At 35.7% G+C, this 22,431-nt stretch overlaps 1 protein-coding gene across 1 annotated transcript in view; it reads left to right on the forward strand.

Moving 5' to 3' along the window:
- The first annotated feature begins 2,593 nt into the window (after positions 1 to 2,593).
- LOC140156479 (uncharacterized) overlaps positions 2,594 to 22,431 on the forward strand; it is a 90,699-nt gene continuing 70,861 nt past the window's right edge. Inside the window, 1 exon segment of the mRNA XM_072179422.1 lies at positions 2,594 to 2,645. The gene's annotated coding sequence lies outside the window, so the exon portion shown is untranslated.

A 22,431-nucleotide genomic window follows, 5' to 3' on the forward strand; every position in this document is an offset into this window, starting at 1 on the left:
CATTTCATATTTTGCTTTTGCAGGCTTGCTGTATGGTTTTTAATGTATGAATGTGCTTATATGTAATTTGTAAGTTATAAGATGTTGTTAATGTCATTTAGATTTTAATGTGTAAAGCGCATTGATGCCATGCTTTATGCGCTATATAAATTCTTGTTATTATTATTATTATTATTATAATTTTTGTACAGATTAGATTTCATCATAGTATAAAGTTAATGTGATTGGCAATAACAAAATAAGTCAATCTCTGGGATACCACCGGGGGTGAAGTGACGGTATATGTATATAGGCCCCCTTTTTTGAAGTCGCATTATATATTACCCCATTTTTAAAAGTCATACCCAATTACCCCCTTTTTTTTCAAACCCCCTTTTGCTAAAATTCTATATCAAAACAAAATAATGCGGAAACTTTCAAATTCTCTTACTTCAGCACATTTATCGGCAATGGGATATTTGTACATGTAACAAGAAATTGAATTTTGCTCAGTTTTTTCAAAAATTTCTACCCGATTACCCTTTTTTGAAATTTTCACAATATTATATACCCAATGACTCCCTTTTTCATTTTGTTTGTACTCTATGTCCCCCCGCCCTTTTTTTTATTTAAAAAAAACCAACGTTTTGTACGGATATACGTCGCGACACCCGTCACTTCTAAGTTGAACTTGGCCGCTCCATCAGAGGGCCGGATTTATCTTTTTGGAGGCCCTGATGGGCCCCAAACTCACCGTGAGGAAGGCATGTACACTCGAAGTTTGTTTAATTAGCCTATAAGCAAAGTATGGGATACGAGCAGAGGCCTTTTGCGCAAAGCGCTTAAAAATACTAAATTTAGACTAATTTAATAATAATATAATAATAATAAAGAGAGATTTAATATAGCGCCCAACGCAAATAGCCTCTGGGCGCTTTACAAACATGAAACCTAGGGAACAAAATTTTAAAAACAATATTTATTTTAGCCTAACTTAATCCCAAATGAAGATGAATTTTGCTGTACAAAGAGTCAGTGCCGGGGGGGGGGTTCTTCCTAGTTGAAAGTATACGGGGATGTGCCACGGTTTGGTACCTTTTCAGCGATTTTGGTATATCGATGGGTGGGTTTTCAGTGGATACCAATGCGCCCAATTGGGCGCATTTGGGCAAAAATGCCATTAAAGCGCCCAATTATGGCAAATTTGGGTGCTTTTTGGGTGCTTTTTCTTGAAAATTGGTATACTGATGGGTAGCAAAAACAGCAAAAAGTAGGTATAGAGAAAGTCAGCATCCGAAAGTCTGCGTGGCACACCCCCGTACAAATTTTTTCGAATAGCCCCCCTGGGGTCACGGTGCGCGCGAAGCGCGCAAAATTGTGCAATTTTACCCTAAGTTGGCTCAAAACAAGGCCCATCTGGCCCAATGGTAAATCCGGCCTGGGCCGCTTTTAGTTTACCGGGGGGTGCTAAATTTTGCCGCCCCCGTGCAGCAACACTGCCCGAAAAGGTTGACCCAATATTTTTTCCAGCCAGGATGGCGCTCGAGAATCTAAAAAGTGGTGTGTGTATGTGTGTGGGGGGGGGACTATGGAAAACTAATGTAGGTTAAATTTGTTAAACTCCCCAGACACACTATTGATTAAAAAGCATAATTCATCCCAAATAGGGGTAACCTTAACACATTCACAAAATAAGTGTTTCAGGCTACGGTTGCAAAAATAACAGTTTGGCGAATCAGCTCTACCGATATGAAGAAATTTGTTAGTACAGATTGCCCTATGAAATAATTTAAAACAAAAGGACCTCAACTGAGTTTCAATAGTGCAATTAAAATTAGCACTCTGAATATCATTCCATTCCACTTCATCCAACTCCAAAATATCCAAAAAATCCACCCATTTATTTTCAACCACCTGTGCAGCACATTTCCTCATAATACTACTATTATGTTTGGGAACTTTGGCCTCACCCACAAGACCAGCAGAGATTTAGTAAAAACATCTTCCTGAATATTCTTGGAATTCTGAAACCAGTTCAAATAAATCCCATTCATGAAAGCGGAAAGCCGATTTAAATTTAATCCCCGGCGGGGATCGATACATGACATTCACTTGAAGGATACCGTTATATTCACGGCGGGGATTTCCCAGTACATGATACAGCGATTGCTACCAGCTGTTTAGTAAAAAGAACTGGCAACCCTTTCATTGTCATAATAAAAACACCAGAAATAAATCATTTGGTAGCTGCGCCGGTGTGTGTCTCTGTATCACAGGAAACTGTAAAGAATAGTGGTTTTTGGTTAAATTTCCCCTTTTATTCCATTCAAATGCATTCCAATTTGTTATTCATTGTATCAATGAGCAACTCACGATGATCAAATCGAAGAAAAAATGTGCCGAAACGAAACAGTAAGGATTTAGAAGAAGAGGAGGAAAAACGGAACAGCTATCTGGATAAACGCAGTCAAATTATCAACCCAGGAGTGGGTCACCGGCTAAATCAGTGGAAATGGATATTGAACAAGTCCCGGAGCCACCGACCCGGAAAGAGTCCAGGGCCCCCCCGGATCCGGGCGAATAGTAATCCGGACCAGACTCATGCAGCAGGGCGAGTTGTGGAGGAAGAAGAATCGGATCATATTGGAATTAGAAAATTATCTGAGGTAAGCTTTCAAATTTATTTCAAGTTTAAAATTCGGCATTCCTTTCCTTTAGGCCTTAGGTTTTTATGTTTACATGTAATATCTGCCTTCTGGGCGGGTTAGGGTTAGGGATATAACACTGTACTTCCACAAGGCAGCTATAACATGTAAGAATAAAAACCCCTAAAGTAAAGAAATGCCTAAAATTCAGCCTAAAATTTTAAGGTGGGTCGGAGCCTCGGATGACTGGAGATGACTATGTTTTCCAAGGTTCCTTTGACAGCGTTAACCATCGCGTATACGTGCGCGACGTCAAGCGTGTGCATTGGACCTTGTGCAAAATAATACACGCTGGACGGGTAGCAGTACGCTTAATTTGTAATTGGAAATCTCAATAACAGTAACACAGTATTTATGCAAGTCAAGTGTCTTTGTGACAAAAAGCTCAAAATTTACACACCTGCACCAAATATGTTACTTTTATTTATAAAATATAAGTCTTAGGCCAAATAAAAAGATAAACATGTTTCACATCCCCTCCCGCTTCATTTTTTGAGGTTTCTTCAATTTTATGTTTATTTTTTGAAATTCAATTAAAATATGTCTAAGAAGTAGAGATGCTCTCTATAGCCTTGATAATAATTATACAAGAAACATGTTTATAAGGTTTTGTGATAGTTAGAGGGGCCTATCTCTCAGAACAACAAATAAAAAGAGGCCTCCTCCTTTTTCCAGGCATTATTGTATACACTAAACATGCTAAAACAGCTCTAATATATATAGGCCTATGTGAAACATGAAACGTGAAACATGTTTTTTATTTTACTTGGCCTTATCTTCATAGGAACTAGGAATGGTAGACCGTTAAGTGGTATTTTTGTGAATAAGTTGTATTTTACATGTACGTGTACCCTAGGCCTGGTGGACAGGACTAAGGCAAAAATAGGGGGAAATTTGCCAATGATCTCTCGGCCGGACCGGTGCAGTGTCAACTCAAGGTGCTGAAAATCGAAACTCAGGAGATGGGTGCCATCAAACAGGTACACAGGAAAACGTGCTGGTCACCCAGGCTGGTGTGGATGCTGTGCTGCTATGATGCTGGGTGGTGGACGCATCTCCCTAAGAACTGGGAGTGCTGCCGACCGGTTAACTGCAACTGACGGAAGTCTGTTCCAGATTCAGACTGGGTGTCCGTGGATAAAAGGTGTGACTACATTTGAACTTGGTTGTTGGTATTTGAAGTTGTGTTTATTACGGCTTGAAAAAGTTGAAAGTTGGAGATATGGCGGAAGGGGATGCTCTTCCACTAGGAATGCTTCAGTCCACCAGTTCACTAGGCAGTGGCAGCAACCAGCAATGTGGAGTTTAATTGGTCGACGGGCGACAGCTCCTTCACTATTGAATATTTGGCATCTTGGTACTACATGTACCTCTTCCTGCAGTTGAGGAAGAAGCTTGGTGTCGATTTTCCTTGAGATGATGTCATTGGACCATAAAAGGTCTATGACTTGACTATAGTATTTTGTAAGGTCCTTCAGCGGTGTCTTACTGCACTACCTGATTATCGCATATAAAGAAAATAGGCCGTGCGCTTCTGTGCAGCTTGATTGGAGAATGAGGTGCCAATCTGGTGATAACGTTATTCAATTAGCCAATCAGAGCCCCACTGCTGTGTTTATGCTGTACATGTAAATAGTGCCAAATCGGCAGACCGCTGAAGACCCTTGCTGAAAACTAAAAGTGTTTTAATGTAGGAGGGGAGTATGTTGAAAATAATTTATGTGTTTGATTTTCTAAAGTGACTGACTCCTTCTGGCGATATACCAATAGGTCCTTGGTAAAACCTCTTGGCTCAGCGCTTGGCTCGCACCATCTCATACCAGTTACCAAGTTCTTGTCATATAAATTGCACTTGTAAGCACACGCACAAAGCCATGAAAGACTAACTCTGGCCAGCCCTCGAATTAACCCATGGCACCCATGGCATTTTGCCGTGGGTGCCCAACCCCACTGCCGTAATGCCCTCAAAATATGTCCTTTACCCAAGGCAGTCACTTGCCGTGCCCTCTAATGAAGTTGCTGTCGGTGCCCCAGCCCTGCCCCTTCATTATAAAATCATATCTATGTTTGTGTGTGTTTTTCTTCAATTTTGAGAAATTGCCTTGGTGCCCATCTCAAATTTTCAACAGTTGCCATAATGCCCTCTTGAAATATTACAAACTGCTGTGCTGCCTTGCCTTTTCAGTGAAAATTCAAGGCAATTATCAACTTGCCCTAAAAAAGTTGCTGTGCCCCTTCAGATCCTTAATTCGAGGGCTGACTCCGGCAATCAAGGATTAGACCATCTAACAAGACACATGTATCTGTTGCAAGTTTTTTGCTTACTCTGGTCTGGATGTAGGCTTGCAAGTGTGTGTCCTCGAGATGTTAAAAACCAGGGTACACACATATCCCCCAGACTACCAGACAAAATACAATGGATTACCCCACACCAGCCATGATCAGGAATCAGGATTTATCCCCCAGTCCCCACACCCCAACACCATGCATACATCAACCCACCTATAGGTAAGGCATAACAAAATGATGAAGTCTCAGGAAGAATGCAACACAGGGACATATGTTGGAAATTGTGGATCCCTTCCTTTTTTTGGAGGGGACAGTGGCATAGAGCAAGGGGAGAAAGTTTCCCCTCCCTGTGTGAAATAGGCCTATTGCTTTTTCTCCCCATGGGTTGCTGGTCATCCTGAAGATTTTGGGGCTTTTTGGTTCTTTTCAGGGTCAGAATTTCTGCGAGAATCAATTCTCCCAAAGATTCTCATAAACAGATTTGCGTGAATCCTACATGTAGTTGATTCTCGCCAACTTTTGTAATTTATATAGAAGTTGATTTGCAAGAATCAAATGATTCCCGCAAATTTATGCTGCATGAATCAAGATTGATTCTCGAATAAAGATTGATTCTCGCACTGCAAAACAAAATTTTTACCCTGCTTTTTAGCCTACCGGTATGTTTGATCAATTTCAATAAAGTTATTGCTCCCCTTTCTCCCTTACCCCATTCCCCCTGGAAAAGTCTGGAAAAGTCCTGTCTATACCATTGGGGAGGACCTGGACCACCCCCCTGTGGATAAAGTTGCACAGCATAATAATGATCATAATCTCATCTCCAGTCAAAACAACCATTTTACTCGACTTGGCTGCCTATAATTGGGAATACCCCTTTTGTATTGGTGACTTATTTAATATGGGTGATCAAACATGAATCAATACTAACAGGCTGGGCCTTGATGAAGTCTTTGTTCAATTTTGCTGTGTCAGTAGTGTCACACAGACCATGTGCAAACTCAACTTCAAATCCATTGTATTCTAATGGCAACCATTGTTGTGTGTGTGCATTTGGCAGTCAAAATAAACTCAGTGTAAAGGTTAATATTTTGCTTGTTACCAACATAAATTAGGGTGAAATACAATATTGTGCATTATACTTAGTGCAATTAATGCCATTTCATTTCAACTTTCAACCAATATTTTAACTCTTCCCATCTAGAGTTTTGCCTTAATTACTAGCAATTAAAAGGGCATTTTGTGATCCACAGCCTCATGATCTCATCCCCCCACTTTTCTCAAAAAAAGTTAAAATTTTTATACCACTGGAAACCTCTGGCTACATAATGTTTATGTACCAAAACTTTCTTGCAGATTAATTCGTTTAGCAAAAATATCGTCAAATTTGAATTTCGTATACCAGAACGAAATTACAACAGTGGCTTATGGAGCAGTGTAATACACATAATCATGCATAACTCGCAAACGCAAAATCGGAAGCAACTGAAATTTTGGGAATAAGCTTTTTTCGTGGATATCTACTGAAAAATATCATAAAAAGAGGATGCTAGGATCACGAAATACTCCTTTAATTATTTGCTGAAGATGTAACTCCTGTAATTGATCCCGGACTATAAGGCGCGTGAAAGTCGATTACAAGTTTATCGTCCCCGCCCGCGTCACTTTTTAGAAACCAAAAATATTTTTTTCAAAAATGCCAAAATAATTCATTATTTTCAAAGTACATGTATCAGTATTTTCACCAGTTTTAGCAACTGGAAACATATATTTTTGTTTGTAACACAAAAATTCATAGCTTGGAAGCAAAACCAGGCTCTTTTCTTTAGAACCTTTGTAGTCCCTACCCGTATAAAAAACATGTTTACAAATGAGTTTGGCTTTAAATCAACACGCATTTTAGGTCAATAATGAAATCTGAAGAAATAATGAAAAATGAAAAAGTCACCTCACCAACCTGGAAAAAAAAGTGATGATAAACTCGGAATTGACTTTCATGGGCCTAAAAGCACCCTATCCGCTAGATTACGAAGAGGTGTGTGAAACCTTTAAAATTAGGTTGCAATAACAGTGCACCGTACCATATATTTTTTTTTACCATAAATGCTATAAAAATAGAGCTGACCTAGGGTGGCATGTCACAGTTAGATGATTTCACAGAGTGAGGGAAAATGCATTTTGCATTGGATTTTATAGCATTCACAACCTTTAATATGTGCATTTTTTGCCTTATTTCAGTGATCTCATCATCAGATTTGAACTGAGTGTGGCACCAAAACCATTGAACAGAAACCAGTGACAGTGTGTTGTCTATAATATTATAATACTCTTTGTAGTTTGCATTTCCAAGTTGCTGTTGGGCTGTTTACTGAACTTGTGTAAAATGTACATGGCTTTTAACAACAACAATAAAATGAACTCTACACAGACATTCAAACATTTCACAGAATTTTAAAAAGTTTTGCTTACTTTTTAATGGAGACTTTAATTGATCGTGCCGGAGAAAAGCAGGCAGTGGCAGGAACATCAAGGTTGACCGAAATTGCCCATATTTGGTGTAGTAGGGGTGTTTGATGAAACATTCTCACTGAAACTTTTTCAGGATTCTGACCCCTCTTGTTAAGGGTTTATAGCCCTTATTTGTTTTGGTACAATCTATCCCCTTAAAAATTGATGAATTTTTCCTGAATTTAGGACAATTTTGTATTCTCATTTTTTCACAAGTGGTTGAAGTTATTTAGGTAAATTAAGTATGTGTAGGAAACAGCTACCCCGGGCATTACAGGGAACAATTTACATTCAACCAACCCCTATCATTTGGCTCTGGGGGGTGTCTAAACATACCCCCCTCAAAATGTCTTAAAAAATTGAAATTTTAGTCGATGAATTCAAATGCAAATATAAAAAATATACATCAAAATTTTGAATTTTTTTGTGTGTCATTAGAGTGACCCAACATGTGGCTGTGGGAAACAAATTAGAATATCTTGGGGCGGTGTTGCATTTTTCAGAAAATACAGTGTTTCTATATGGTATTTAACCAATATTACAAAGCTGAAAATATTGTAATATTAATGCAATACGTGATTATTTCAACTACATACTTTATTTAGAGCTGGTTATTAAGTTGAGTAAGGTTTTAAACTTTAATAACATAGATAACAAAAGCAAAATGTTACTAAGATTTAAGTGTTTCTAGATTTTATTCGACCTAAAATGAGAAAAACCTAAAATACTTGGTCAAACACTCAGGAATTTTAAGGTTTTTAAAGAACAGTTTGATTGAACAAACCGCTTATGAACAGATTCAAACAAAAGTAATAAATCAACAATTATTTGGTAAGCAGCACTCCTTGGGATTTAAATCATGATCATACAACATTATTTAGCATTAACATATAAATATGAGTTATTATAGACCTAGCAATTCAGTTGTTTATTAGTGCATAATCATGATAACACTTTGCATCTTACCGTTCTTTTCAACGCCTAATTGTACTAGCTGAGGACAGGCAAGTGTCAAAATGATATTCAAGCTTACACATAAGAAATTGTATGGAACTGAAAGTGCAATGTTTACATTGCTTTGAGGAATCACTACAATAAGATCCATTTTTTTCACACTGCTTTTGGAAATTTTCATAACGATCAGAGCCTTCTCAAATTGTCACAACGTATACCATGCCCTTATTTGCTTTGTTTTGAACGATTGTAATATACAATATAATTGTAATACAAAAAGTATTACCTCATTATACCTCATACATTCTAGTGAACATTATAGTTAACAAATAATAGTTCAAGCAACCCCTATCATTTGTCCTCCCTCAGAACTTCTTTAAAATTTTCATTAAATTAAGGGATCTAAAATGGCGTTTATTGCGTTTCGACAGTATTTTTGTGGGACATGAGAGCACCTCAGACCTATCGAATTGCATTCTGAATACTGAAGCATGTCTTTCTGATATCAAATAATTTTCATTTTTGAAAATCACAATATAATAAAAATTTTATGACAAATTATACAAATTTGATATTTTTCAAATTTTTGATATATAACAGTCCTCGAAGTAAATTATATAAATCTAATGACATATTCTGAAAGTGTATGTAGCATGGAGGAAAAGCCGACGGTCAATTGAAAATTTTGACCTTTCGTATTGAAGATATGGATTTTTTTCCAAAAAGACCTAATTTTTTTTGGTGTTTTGGGGAAAAAATCCATATCTTCAATCTGAAAAGGTCAAAATTTTCAATTGATCGTCGGCTTTTCATCCCACCTACATACACTTTAAGTATAAATCATCAGATTTATAAAGTTTACTTCAAGTACTGTTAAATATCAAAAATATCAATTTTAATCATTTGCCATAAAATGTGTATTAAATTGCGAATTTCAAAAATCAAAATTATTTGATATCAGAATGACATTCTTCGTATTCAGAATGCAATTGATATGTCTGATGTGCTCTAATGTCCCACAATAAATACTGTCCAAACGTTCATACCCCAGCCCTTAATTCACAAGCATATAGAATATGCATCCAAATTTTGTTTTGTTTTCATCTTCCTCCAAATGAACCAACCTTACGCTGTAAGCCTAGACTGTGGGAAACAAATCAGATTATCTTTGGACAGTGTTGCTTGGTTTAATTCAGTGTTTCTATACACGAAACTGAAAATCTCCGTTAAAGAAGCATGTGTCTTTTAAGGCATTTCTTCATTATAAAGTTGACTAAACTTACCTAGCTGATAATAAATGGAAAAATACTAAACTTTAAAATGGAGATATTTCTATATCTTATTCCCTCCAAAATGAGTAAAACAAAATTATTGTATTTTAATCAAATACTGAAGACTATTAAAGAACATTTGATTAAACCATCAAAAAGCTGAAATATATCGTGTGTCTTTCATGCATAATGCCATGTTGCACGTATACTAAAATCAAATGAGCATGTATGCAAGAATAGTATCATAAGAAAAATATTCTTATGTAGATTGTGAGGTTCATTTGCTTCAGCAACAAGTGTCAACATTATTTTCAAGTTGACTTGACATCTGAAGATCTTGTTTGGAGTTGAAAGTGTAAAGTTACATTCCTCTAAGCCATCTACAAATTGTCACACCCTAGGGTGGATGTGCCCTTATTTACTTTGTTTTAAAATATCACAATCAGCCTATAGATAATATAGCAGGATAAAGCAGGATACTCGCAATATTTGGGTATCTCAAATGGAAATCTGTCACTTTTTCAAAAATTCGGACGTGAAACATGTTTTTTATTTTACTTGGCCTTAATGAACCCGACTATGTAAAGTACCGGCAATAGTATGATAGGCGCTAGCAGAAATGCAGAGAATAACGGGTTTAACTAACAAGAGATGTACCATGTTTCTTCCCGGGTCCGCATTCATTGGTATCAATTAAAAATAACAACAATTGAATAAAAATCCTGGTTTGATTTAGTGAATACTTCAGTATTTATAAGGCAGTTGCAGTTCAAGCATGCAGTATAGCATGAAATTGAAGATCATAATTTAGCTAGGCCTACTGGAGCCACATCTTATGGCTACGATTCTTGGGCACTTGCAGCATAGTGTTTCTAGAATAATTATTTGTGAATGTAAACTGTGATCCAATTTATTTGTACTGATTAACTTACTCCTTTATAAAACTCCTTGTGATTTATGTTAGTTATTAGCTAGTAGCCAACTAATATCCTAGTTCCAGTGGCGTGCGCAAGGGGGGGCAGGGGGCCACGGTCTCCCACTTTTGTTGGTGATTCGGGGAAATCAGTAATTTCCCGAAATGACTGATTTCACCCACCTTACACTCCTAATTCATTTGGGGAACTGAACAACCTCCCCCTCCATTTTCAATGTGCAATTTCTTACTCATAACATTGAGGGCTTTTAGGCATAATTTTTATTAATATATAAAAACAATATATATGATATCATTTAAAAAATGCAGACACAATAGGCCTACATAATGGACCTACATTTATATTGATATTTTGTTCATCATGGTTTATCACACTTTTACAAGGTAGTCTTGTATTCAGTATTTCTGTTTTATGTTTTACTCGGATAGCTAAATATGAATTATTTTGTGTTTAGAAACACTTCTGCAGACTTGACCTGATTCTGTATAGAAAATTCTAAAACAATGTCACCATATGAAAACATTTTAGGCATTTTAAGACTTAAAATAGAATTGTCACATTCAGTTTCCTCCAATGTTTATACTCACAATATCATTTTCAAGAAATTTATTAGGCGAAAATACTGTCTAGAAACACCAATTTTATGCAAATTTGTTACACCGCCCAAATCTACCATTTATTGTTTGGAGTAGACAAATATAGCCTCAAAATGTAGAAAAAAAAAAAAATCAATATTTAAGATGTATATTTTTATAAAAGGGCTTTAAAAACTGCCCTTTTTTTAAATTTTTTAAAAATGCTAAAGAGGGGTAACATTGATGACCCCCTCCTGAAAACCCAAGACCCCAATCATTGCAATTTCAAGTTCTATATTACAAATAAACTATGCTCTTGACAAATATTTCAAAATAAAATCCAATCGAGAAGTTGCTGATAGAAAAATAACTTCATAAACTTTGCCATTTTTCCACTGTTGTCACAGCAATTTTCGTGTGTCAAAAGCCCCAAATTAGGGGGTACCCATATCTCCCTACCCAGGGGGGTCAGGTGGGTCTAGTCTGGCATGTGAAAATATGTCATCCAGTACATCAATCTTACAAAGTATGAACCGATTTGGCCAACCTTCATGTTCCCAGATTTTGTCATATTGCCTGCATCTCTCTGGCATGGACAATAGTTAGTATCTTTGAATAGTTTTTAGTTTTGCAATAATTTATTTTTAAAACTGTTCAGTGTATCTTTAATACAACAAGGTCTCATTTTCATCAAATCGATCTTGAAAGTACCAATCATATCCTCTTCACATGTCAGAAATTAAATCACATAAGAAACAAAGAATATAATAAACTTAAAAATGAACTGAGCACGAACAACTTTTCTTCTTTCTGGCAATGGTTCTACTTTCAAAGTACGGTAATGATAATTACGATGTTAAATATTTTCTAATGATGGAAATATATATTATTGATAGAACGTTAGGTTACATTGTACATTTTTGATAAATTCAGTAAAAGTTATATCAAGTGTGCTTGGAAATTAAGAACAGAAATAATTAACTCAAGCAAGTAATCTCTATGAAGTTGACACTTATTCATGAATGGCCTAAATGTACATAAATATGACATGTTTTATTTAATATCTGTAAATATATTTCTTATGTTTTTGATGGAGACTTTGTACGGTACTTCCATTTAGTTTGTGATGGTTATTATCTTTTATATGTTTAAACTTTTTATGTACTAGAAGTAAAAAGATTAAAACTTTCAACTGCACTCACCAGGTTATTTTCCCAAATATTTCAGAACCAACTGGTTCCTTCCTCAGTGGGTGATGGTGTGTGAGATGTTGCTGAAATCAGTGTTTCTAGAAGATCTTCTACTAGAGTTGCCAGTTAGTTTCACTGATTTCAGCAAGCTGTTGTAAACTGGAGATAGTTCATACCCCTGCGAGGTGTTGATTTTGATTTTTTATGTACTGTAATATTGATGTGGACGCACCATCGGGTACAGATGAGTGCCACTGTTGTAAAAGTGAAGATTCCCAATAAATCTATCTATTGATATAATTTTGGTGTTAGTTTTCAGAAAATCCACATGAAGCTTTGAGATATTGACAATTTCAAATGTGGAAGTGGAGGTGAAACCACTGTGTTGCTAGGTTTTACAGTGTAGCCAAAATTAGTTAAAGTTTAAAAGGTGAAATCAATTTGTTAATTTTATTTTCAGCATTTATATTTGTGATTCATGCTCATTTAGTTTTGGTTTCTATGATCATAAAATGTGCAGCATTTGACAGTGATTTGCCTGACTCATATTATATTCATAAGCATTCATGTGTTTAGCAACACAGAGAAATAATTATTTTCAAAATCTGACATAAAAAAAAAGGTTTCTAGCAATGAACTCAAATTTAAAAACTACATATGTTCAAATTTACACTAATACATGTACTGTAGTTGAAGTCCTAAGTGGCACTTCCCTGGTTTGTGGGAGACTTCATTGAGAATTATGATGATATGTTAAAATTGTTAGTTGACCTGACAAACACAAGCAAATTTGACTGAAGTTGGGACATATTTTGATGATGCCAAAATATCAGGTTTGAAAAATGGATTTAAGGTGAAGAGCTGTGAAGGATAGTCATTAGAATTGTCATTGGGTTTTTTTTCAAAAGAAAAATATTGGCAAAAGGAGGAAAATGACAGTGTTGATTTTCTGATTTTGCAAAACTTTGAGAGCTGTCTATAAACTGTGTATGGTATTCAACCTAATTAGCACCCCTCCCCTAATAAGTAAGGACTGTCAATATATCAATAATAATCATCCAATGATATCGATATTGTGGAGATCACTTTCTGAAGAAAGGCGATGAAAAAAGTATTGAAAAATCTGGAAAAAAGGACTAAAGGGCTATTTCATTATAAATGACAACATTGAGTCCCAAAAGGGGTCAAAATTCAAACTCATTTATTTCATGCAAATTCATTATCATTTCAAAGTTCAGATGGTGTGTCAATAATTCTCAAAATATTAGAGCGTCAAACCCTCAGGAACCATTAAAAAGTTAAATTGAATTTTGCTGTGTAAAACATAGCTGCCGTCTGGAGGGACATTTTTTAAACAATTTAATACACAACTTTGAAAGAGTATATGTAACCAACATTGGGTTCATACTTATTCATATTTAGTCTGTAATAATTGTTGTATGTTCCTTTACACTTCAGTGTCTTAAATATGCCAGTTTCAATATAAAACAATTAGTAAATTGATACTAATCCAGATAAATGGTGCAAAATTACTACATATTTTAAGGATAAACTTTATCTTCACATGAAAAATTCATGAAATAGTCATTTTGTCCTGCCCAATAGCTACACTGATGCATAAGTGAGTATTCTGCGTCAATCTGTTGTACTAGTCATGGAAAACCTAAAATAAAAGACCCCTCCTGTGTCATTTGTTCTGGATAGGACACATTTTTTAACACATAATAAAGCATACTTTAACTTTAGAAATAGCTGCATCAATATTATTGCATCAATATTATTGCATAAAAGATCCCCAGCATTTAAAATCCACTACAAACAGGGTTAATATTCTGGTTAAATTAGGAATATTGCAATTTTTAGCTAACCGAAGTTCAATGCAGAATAATATCATATATGTGTTCTCAACAACTGGACAATAATTTGAACACTAAAGTGGTTTGTAAGCATAATTTGCAATAAAATGCAAAAATTTCTTGTGGGTTTGGCTCTTTGAAATTTTTATTTTTAGTTTGTTTACCAATTCATGGAAATGACATAATTGTGCTGGAGAGGACATTTGTTAAATTGCAAACAGAATCGTGGATACAGGCTTGCAAAATGCAACAAATACCAAATCATGTGCCACCTTGGTAGAAGGAAGACCACTCTTCCTCTACAAATTTCACATTCTATGATATAATCCTTCTTATTTCAACAATTAGTAATTAACTTCAGTTCTGGAGAGGACAAATTTTTAACGCGGAACTGTGGTATCAAGAACAAGTGGTCTACTGTATGTAAAATAAATGAATTCCTCAATCAGTGCCCTGTCCCATCAATTGGTAATATAACACAGATTATACAGGTAGGGTAAGGGTTTATATTTCCTCTTTAATGTTAACAAAATGGAGGCATGAATTGGAGAGGACACTCATTTTTTTATTTAACATAAAATGCCAATTTTGCAAGAATCTACGGAATTTTAACATTTTTGCACCAATTTTCACCATTCAACTTGCATGATGTTCCACACATATCATATTTTCATTGCAACAAGCACATTGCCATAGAATGTACCTAATTTTTCAAAGAATTAATTCAGAATACATGGGCAAAATGAAATGGGACTCCAAAATTGGGTTAAAATGTACCTTTTGGCAATTTTTTATACAAAAAATAGACAGAATTCTGTAAAAATGCTCATGTAGCTTGTAGTTTGTGGCATACTTAGAATTAAGTTAATAACACTGCATTATCACCCTAATTATATCAACCAGATATGATACAAGCCATTTTTGTGAACGTGTCATTTATAATGAAATAGCCCTAAAATTGAGCAATTGTCCTAGATCATGTGATGATATCATACTACTACTGGGCCGGTCCTAAGGATAAAGGTTTTCCATGCCAGCAACAAACGGAAAGATGAACTAATAGCAGATGGTTATCATGTATGGATGAATGTAGAAGATACTTGAGTAAAATTGGGAGGAAAATCGATTTATCAATTTTTATCGATATTGAGTGGCAGTATATCAATTTTTTTAAATCCTGACATTGACAGTCCTTACTAATAAGTACCTCTACATAATTTTTCAAGTGTACTCCAAGCACCTGTGCAACTAAATTCAATTGAATAGATCTAAATGAAATTAGCATCTAAACCTTTCTGAAATGTGGTAAAATTGCAACCAAAAGCAAAAAGTGTACAGCTAACAGTAACAATAGTTGTCTTTAGCTTTTTAAAAAAGTAAATTCAAAATAAAGTCTTACAATCAGTCATCCCAGAACTAACCCCATTCGCAAACCACTGCATCCCTCAAATAGCGAGCGAAGCCACAGTGTGAGAGCTTACTATCCCCATTTGCAAACCGCAACGCCCCTCACATACTAGCAAGCGGAAAATATTAGATCATCATGCAGGTATCAGAGTCCGCTCCTGTTCTTCGTATTCAGTCATCCACAATATGTCAGCTCCCATAGAGAACATGGACATGCATGTACTTATATAGGCATAGATAAATTCCCCCCCCAATATTTTTGTAGGGGGGATTATCCATACAATTATTCCCCCCCCCCCCCACCCCACCCCATGTTGATGCCTATATGTTTGTTTCTGACCAAGTTAATCTCATATTTGGTCATTTTAACCTATAAAAAGTGACAAATTAATGTTTTACACTTTTGTAACAATGTTTTTGTGCGATAAGCTTATTTTGTCGCCAAATAGTGCTGGATTCACTATACCGGTACTTCAAGAAAAAATTCTAACCCCATCCCCCATGTCAAAAAGAAATCTACGCCACTGATGTAATACAAACAGTGTTTTCTGTTTCAGAAATTGATCGGTAGTGTCCTGTAACAGATACAGGAAGCTGAACGAAATTGATCTCTGGAGAGTATTAATTTCACATTATAGCAGCTGTGGGGTAAATAGAAGGGGTAAAGGAACACCCCAAAAGGAGGGGCCAAGCAAATTATTGGCAGAGTTTTGCACAGAGGCAGGTGCACATCACGGTGTGGTATTTTATTATGTATTACATTAAATGTATGGTATGTCAAAATTTTGACAGAATTCTTGTGTATTACATTTCGGATTAATTTTGTCCTTTCCAAAAATGTATTTTTTTGCGTTGAAAATCTCATGCAATGTATGCAACATTCCAATTACACAGACTTGATTCCTCGATGTACAGTTATGACTTTAATTAAACCATATTCCCTGTGGAGTACCCCTGCCTTTACTGTATTCTAGTATAACAGACGACATTTTGTTGTTGATGTTGATGCTTCATAAATAATAAACGAAGTATTTACTGTGATGCATGTCACCCACAAACCTCATTGATATGCGTAACAAAATAACCACATTATAATCTGTATCTTGTTTGCTGGTGTACTTATTATGCACACCCCCTGTGGAAGGTGAATGTAAATTCATGTTGGGAAAAATATGGAAATTGCAATGTCTTGAATTACAGCAACAAAAACCCTCATGTTTCTTTGGATTTGGTGAAATCTGCTCACTTTGTTTCACCCTGAGTTTAGAAGTGATCAACATAAATGCATATTTCATCCATTGCAATGTTGAATTGCGCACACTAGCCTAATCCCACAGAGTGTACATACATGTACACACGTGTACAAGTAAGGCCGTGTAAAATTAATATTTTGGTTCTCGCCCCTCCCTCCTCAATTTCTGGGATTTGTCAGATTTTTTTTTTTTTTTTTTAGAATTTTTCAATTTTTTTAGACTTTGGAATGATTTATGAAATCTTCATACATATAAATAAGTTTATTAGAGAACAAGCATCACTTCCAAGTCTTTTTATGGTACTCTAGGGGTTTATCCCTCAGAATCTCTAATTTGAAAAAAAAAAAAAAAAGTCCTCGAGCACTGTTGGAGAAGACCGAAAACTACTGACAATGCTAATTTTACATTGAAAAAAAAAAAAAAAAAAAAAACCCTCCCTCCCTCATCAATTCATGAAAATCCTCTGGACGAGAACCAAAACATTAATTTTATACGGCCTAAGGGCTGGTTTGATGTCGTTACATTTGCCAGTGCTTGTGTTGCAACCATGTTCCAGGTGGTGGTCAGTACAAATGACCATACCGAGGATGTGCCACAAACATATGGGTTACGTTTTCGGCCTTTGTTAATATATCAATGACCTCTTTTTCTAGGCCAATATTGGTGTATGGATGGTCATATTTTCAAAAGGCTCTGATTTTTTCAGTAAATAGCTGAACTTTTTCTCACTGTCAACCAAAATTGTCAAAATCTACCAAAAATTTTAGCTGAAAATTGTAATTTTCACACTTTTTGTGGTTTAATAATTTTAGAACCACAAATCTAAAGCCTACAAAAGTATTTTCCGTATTGGCGTAAATGTGTAATTGTTCACTACTGCAAAACGCTCAGAACAGTTGAAATCAAGAAACATTAAAATGAATATATATCACGCTTTACATTACTACATGAGCTTACATGGCTGATTATTTGCGATTTACAGTTAATTTGAGCAGGGTAATAATCCATTTTAAAGGGTCTACAAATTTCAGTGCCTTTCACAGGGCAGGGTTTAATTCCAGTTGTGAGCTATCGTGCACATTCATGGCTTTCTGTGTAAAGGAGGGGGCATAGGTTTGACATAGAATAGCACATTTTTCATCACAGCACAACATTTAACCACATCACCAGACTTGTGATCAATTTTAGGCTACTGACTGAGGCAGGCAGACTGCTATAGCGATGGTAGAGAGACAAATTTATGCAACCTTCTATGACATAGCCATAGTATTCATCACGTTAATGTTACTATCACAGTTTACTTGCATCTCTCTGCAGACTACAATGTAGCTCTCATGAACGTAATCAGCCTGTACTATTCTATACTAATGCAAATATGGTATAGGCTGAGCAGAACTTATTAGACAGACTCAAATTATGAGCAAAGCTTCTCCACACAGGTGTTAACTGCAGACGACAGTACAATTTTTCTTCAATATTCAAAAATTTCAGAATTGTTCATTTTCATGACTATATTTGGAAGCAGCATTAAATATGTATTAAAATGAGTACAAACAAGCCTAGTATTGGTTCAGTGGTTCTTGAGATAGCTCTTGATATTGTGAGACAATATCTCAAAACTTGGGACTTTTTATGTTGAAGCATGGTCAGATTGACACAAATACTCACACCCCCATATGTTTGCCTTCAAACGAGGACCATGCTCATTTTAATGCAGTTTCGCATGAAAACGTACAATTCTGAATTTTGTGAATATTTAAAGAATTTTTTAAACTTGTGTCATCTGCAGTTGACACTGTTTGGGGAGGGTTAAGTCGGGAATATTTATTTATTTATTTATTTATTTATTTATTCTTTCTTTAACCAGGGTAGCCCCTTCAGTAACTGGTACTGATCTCCAAGGGGGCCCTGAGTGACAATTTACAGCACACAATATAATAAAAGATGTTGATAACAATTAAAAGCAATGCATGGAAGCCAAAGTTACTTAAATTACAGTATTTACATTGTACATCAGGTCAAGTAATAATTACATTATACAGTAATAGAATAACATTGTACAAGTTTTACAATCAAATAGGGAGTAAAATACAAAAAATTATATAAATGTGTGGAATTCATAAATCAAAGAATTAAGTCAAATCACAATTTGAAATACAGTTTTTAAAAGTATGAACGGTCATAGAATCAAAGTTTCCACAGATGTCTTGGGGGAGTCTATTCCAAGCATAACATGATCTGTAGTGAAAAGTTCTCTTACCAGGATTTATGTTCCATTTTGGAATGACAAGAGAATTGAAAGTTTGGCTTCTAGTGGCATGAGTATGAAGAGATTGCATATAAGAAAAATAGTAAAACAAAAGAACACAATGAATGTTGATCAGGAAGATGCTAACAGGAAAATAGGAAATGATAGAGATAAACATGGCTAGCCTTTCCACCATAGTGTGATGCCTTCATGATTGCCAAACATGGCATTTGGTAGCCCAATTGGGTGACCTTTTGACGACTTTCCCTGCGACTTTTGAACATTTCCTGTCCCATAGAAACCAGTGGTTAAGAAAAAAAATTGGACGATTTCTCAACATTGTAGCATAATCTGCATATCCTGTAAAGTTCTGTAGTTTCCTGTTGATAGAAACCAGTGGTTGAGAGAATAAGTGGGAGACTTTTCGATGATTTGACCCACGATTTGGGCTGAAAATGTAACAACCCAGGATGCCTTGCACTGCCACTTGATATCCAAATCTAAACCATAAACATGTACAATTCAATACTTCCCTTTTGAACATGTAGTATACATATCGGACGGACATTTTAGGGCAAGAAAGCCCTATCTGTAGACTGTAATAGCTGCCTATAGACATTTGTCAGCTGTTGCAGAAAGGACGTCTTGCTGGCCCTAATTCCCGTATACTATGCAATCCCCTTGCCTTGTTGTACACTGTAATCACTGCGCATTATCAGTGCTTGAGGCTTCTATAATTGTCATTGATAGATATTTGACTCTGTGGAACGGATTGAAAATAAAATGAAAAACGGATTGATACCTATTCAAACTGTAAAAATCGAAGAGATCAGACCCAAAAGAGTATCGACTCAAAATTGACTTGTGCGTAATTAATGCTGTTGTAAATCTGCCATTTTTGTTTGTCGTTCCTGGAGGTCAAAAAGTGTACCTCCAGCATTTATCAGTAATAGAGCTGGAGTTATCAAATCTTTCAAAGACCCCCTTTGCAATGATTTTTCATCAAATTTACCCCCCTTTTTCATGCAAAATTTGGGAAAAAACAACCCCTTTTCAATGACACTAAATATTGACATAAGAATGATAAAATTACCGGATTTTCCCAAGTACCCCTTTATCCATATTTCGCGGACAGTGCAAATTAAATACCCCCTATTTTGCCAATTTCGCGGTCCTCGCTACTGGTAAAAAAATTACCCCTTTTCCTCGCTATTTGGTAACTCTCATGGTTGCCAACTTTTGTGTTGAGTTGGGGGCCGGGATTGAGTGTTAATTTGCGAGTTTTAAGGTTTATGCATGCAGCGTGTAGCACACATTTCTGGCACAATATGCTACATACAGAAAGCAAATTATGAGGCGAAATAATCCGCAATAGAGGTGTACTATTTGTCAGAGTCAGCTAGTACTCTTTTCTACCTCATTGGTAATAAATACAACTGAATTACAAAAGCAAATGATGACCAATATTAAATAATTAATTAATGACTAAATATTTCCATCATGGCTTTTAATTACTCAAGTCACTGTGGTCACAGTAAAGTCAGGCCATTGACCCAGCCAGCTGCCGCCATTTTGAGTCAGTCTGCCAACATAAACGCTGTGATATGCATTATCATTGCTACGCCAATGGTAATTATGAATGTGGATGCATTTCGCGAAATGGTCAAATGAAAACCTTTTAACTAATGAAAAAGAAAAATTCTCCATGTACAGACATAACTACTTTAGACTAGCACTTGTTCAGTGCCTAGTATATCAGTATATGGGACCATGACAACCCCTCTCTGACCATGCTCTGACATTACAAAATCCCCCAGTCATATACGGCACTGGCGCACCTCCCCTCCCTCGAGGAACTAGATCTGGTTGGCGCGCCTCACACCCCTCCCTCGAGGAACTAGATCTAGTTCTACTTTAGACCTGTGAGGTGTGTGTCTATTTGCTGGCAAACGAGGATGCACTAAATGACAACACTGCACATTTAAACTGGTACCTCTCTTTAACGAGGAATGTCCTCGGTTCATGGAGGTCTGCAAATAAATGTACACAATCGGATGTATTTTATACATTTGTGAGATATGTCCTCTATCATTGTTAGATCAACCGTCCACAGTAAAATTTCATATTTGTACACATACAAAATGGTTGAAATCATCCTCAGTTTAACAAGTTGATTGAGTATGGATTCATGCAGACATTGGCATTTTGCATGCATGAAATCCTAAACTGCATCTACATTCGGAGGTGATTAGAATATGTTTAGTAAATTGCAGATTTAAATAATATAGTCACAGTTGTTATTTTCAAGAAACAACCATGCTACTTTTCTTGGGAACATATTGCTGTTTAAATAAGAGCCAAACATTTGTAGAAAAAAAATTGACCAAATGACAAAGCACTCACTTTGCTTCATTCTATCGCATATACAATGTATATTGCATTAATGAACCCAAATAAAAATAACATCACATGTCATGCCAAGTTCAGTACCCTTCATTCAGTATTGATAGCCTAAAAATTGATATCACATTGTGGAGATGAGTTTTTGTACCCAATTCAGTCAAGGTCATTCTATGAGTGTGTAATTATGTGGGGTGTTAAGGAACTGTGTCCTGACTATTGTGAGCTTTTAGTGATATTGTATTGTAAAATTAATGCAGATATAGTAATGTATAATTGTAGCAATCAATTAAAATTTAATTAACTCATATTCACAAACTATATAACCAAGGTGTGATACTGTAGATGAAGATATTGCATATTGCACATGTATATATATGGAACATCACACATGATGGAATATGCCTCCAGTCAGTGTCTAAATCAGACGTGTGTTCTCACATGAATTCTCCATTTCTGATGTCACAGATAAAAATGACTTGCATTGATGAGTACTGTACGTAATAGCGGGATATTAGCATTAAGTATTTCAGTTCTAAGTAGCTTTGCGGATTGTTTTATTTAGGTTTTTGAAGACTTGCACATTAAGCCCTTTGTCAGAAATATTTTTTGTGGGCTTTTAAATATGCGGTCTGAAATTAAAGGCATTTCATGACCAACCTTATTCCCCACTTTTGTAAAAAAAGTGGCTATGTAATGTTTGTGTACAAAATATTTCTAACAGATTGCTTCTCTTGGCAAAAAATATCGTCAAATTTGTATTTATGTAAAACAGGATGAATTCATTTGCTCAATTCTGGCATTTTGTGTGTGCAATGTGCTACAAAAACAATGAAGAATCCTCACTTCTTTTGAGAAAATATG

Source organism: Amphiura filiformis, chromosome 7 (assembly GCF_039555335.1).
Source record: "Amphiura filiformis chromosome 7, Afil_fr2py, whole genome shotgun sequence".
NCBI lineage: Eukaryota > Metazoa > Echinodermata > Ophiuroidea > Amphilepidida > Amphiuridae > Amphiura > Amphiura filiformis.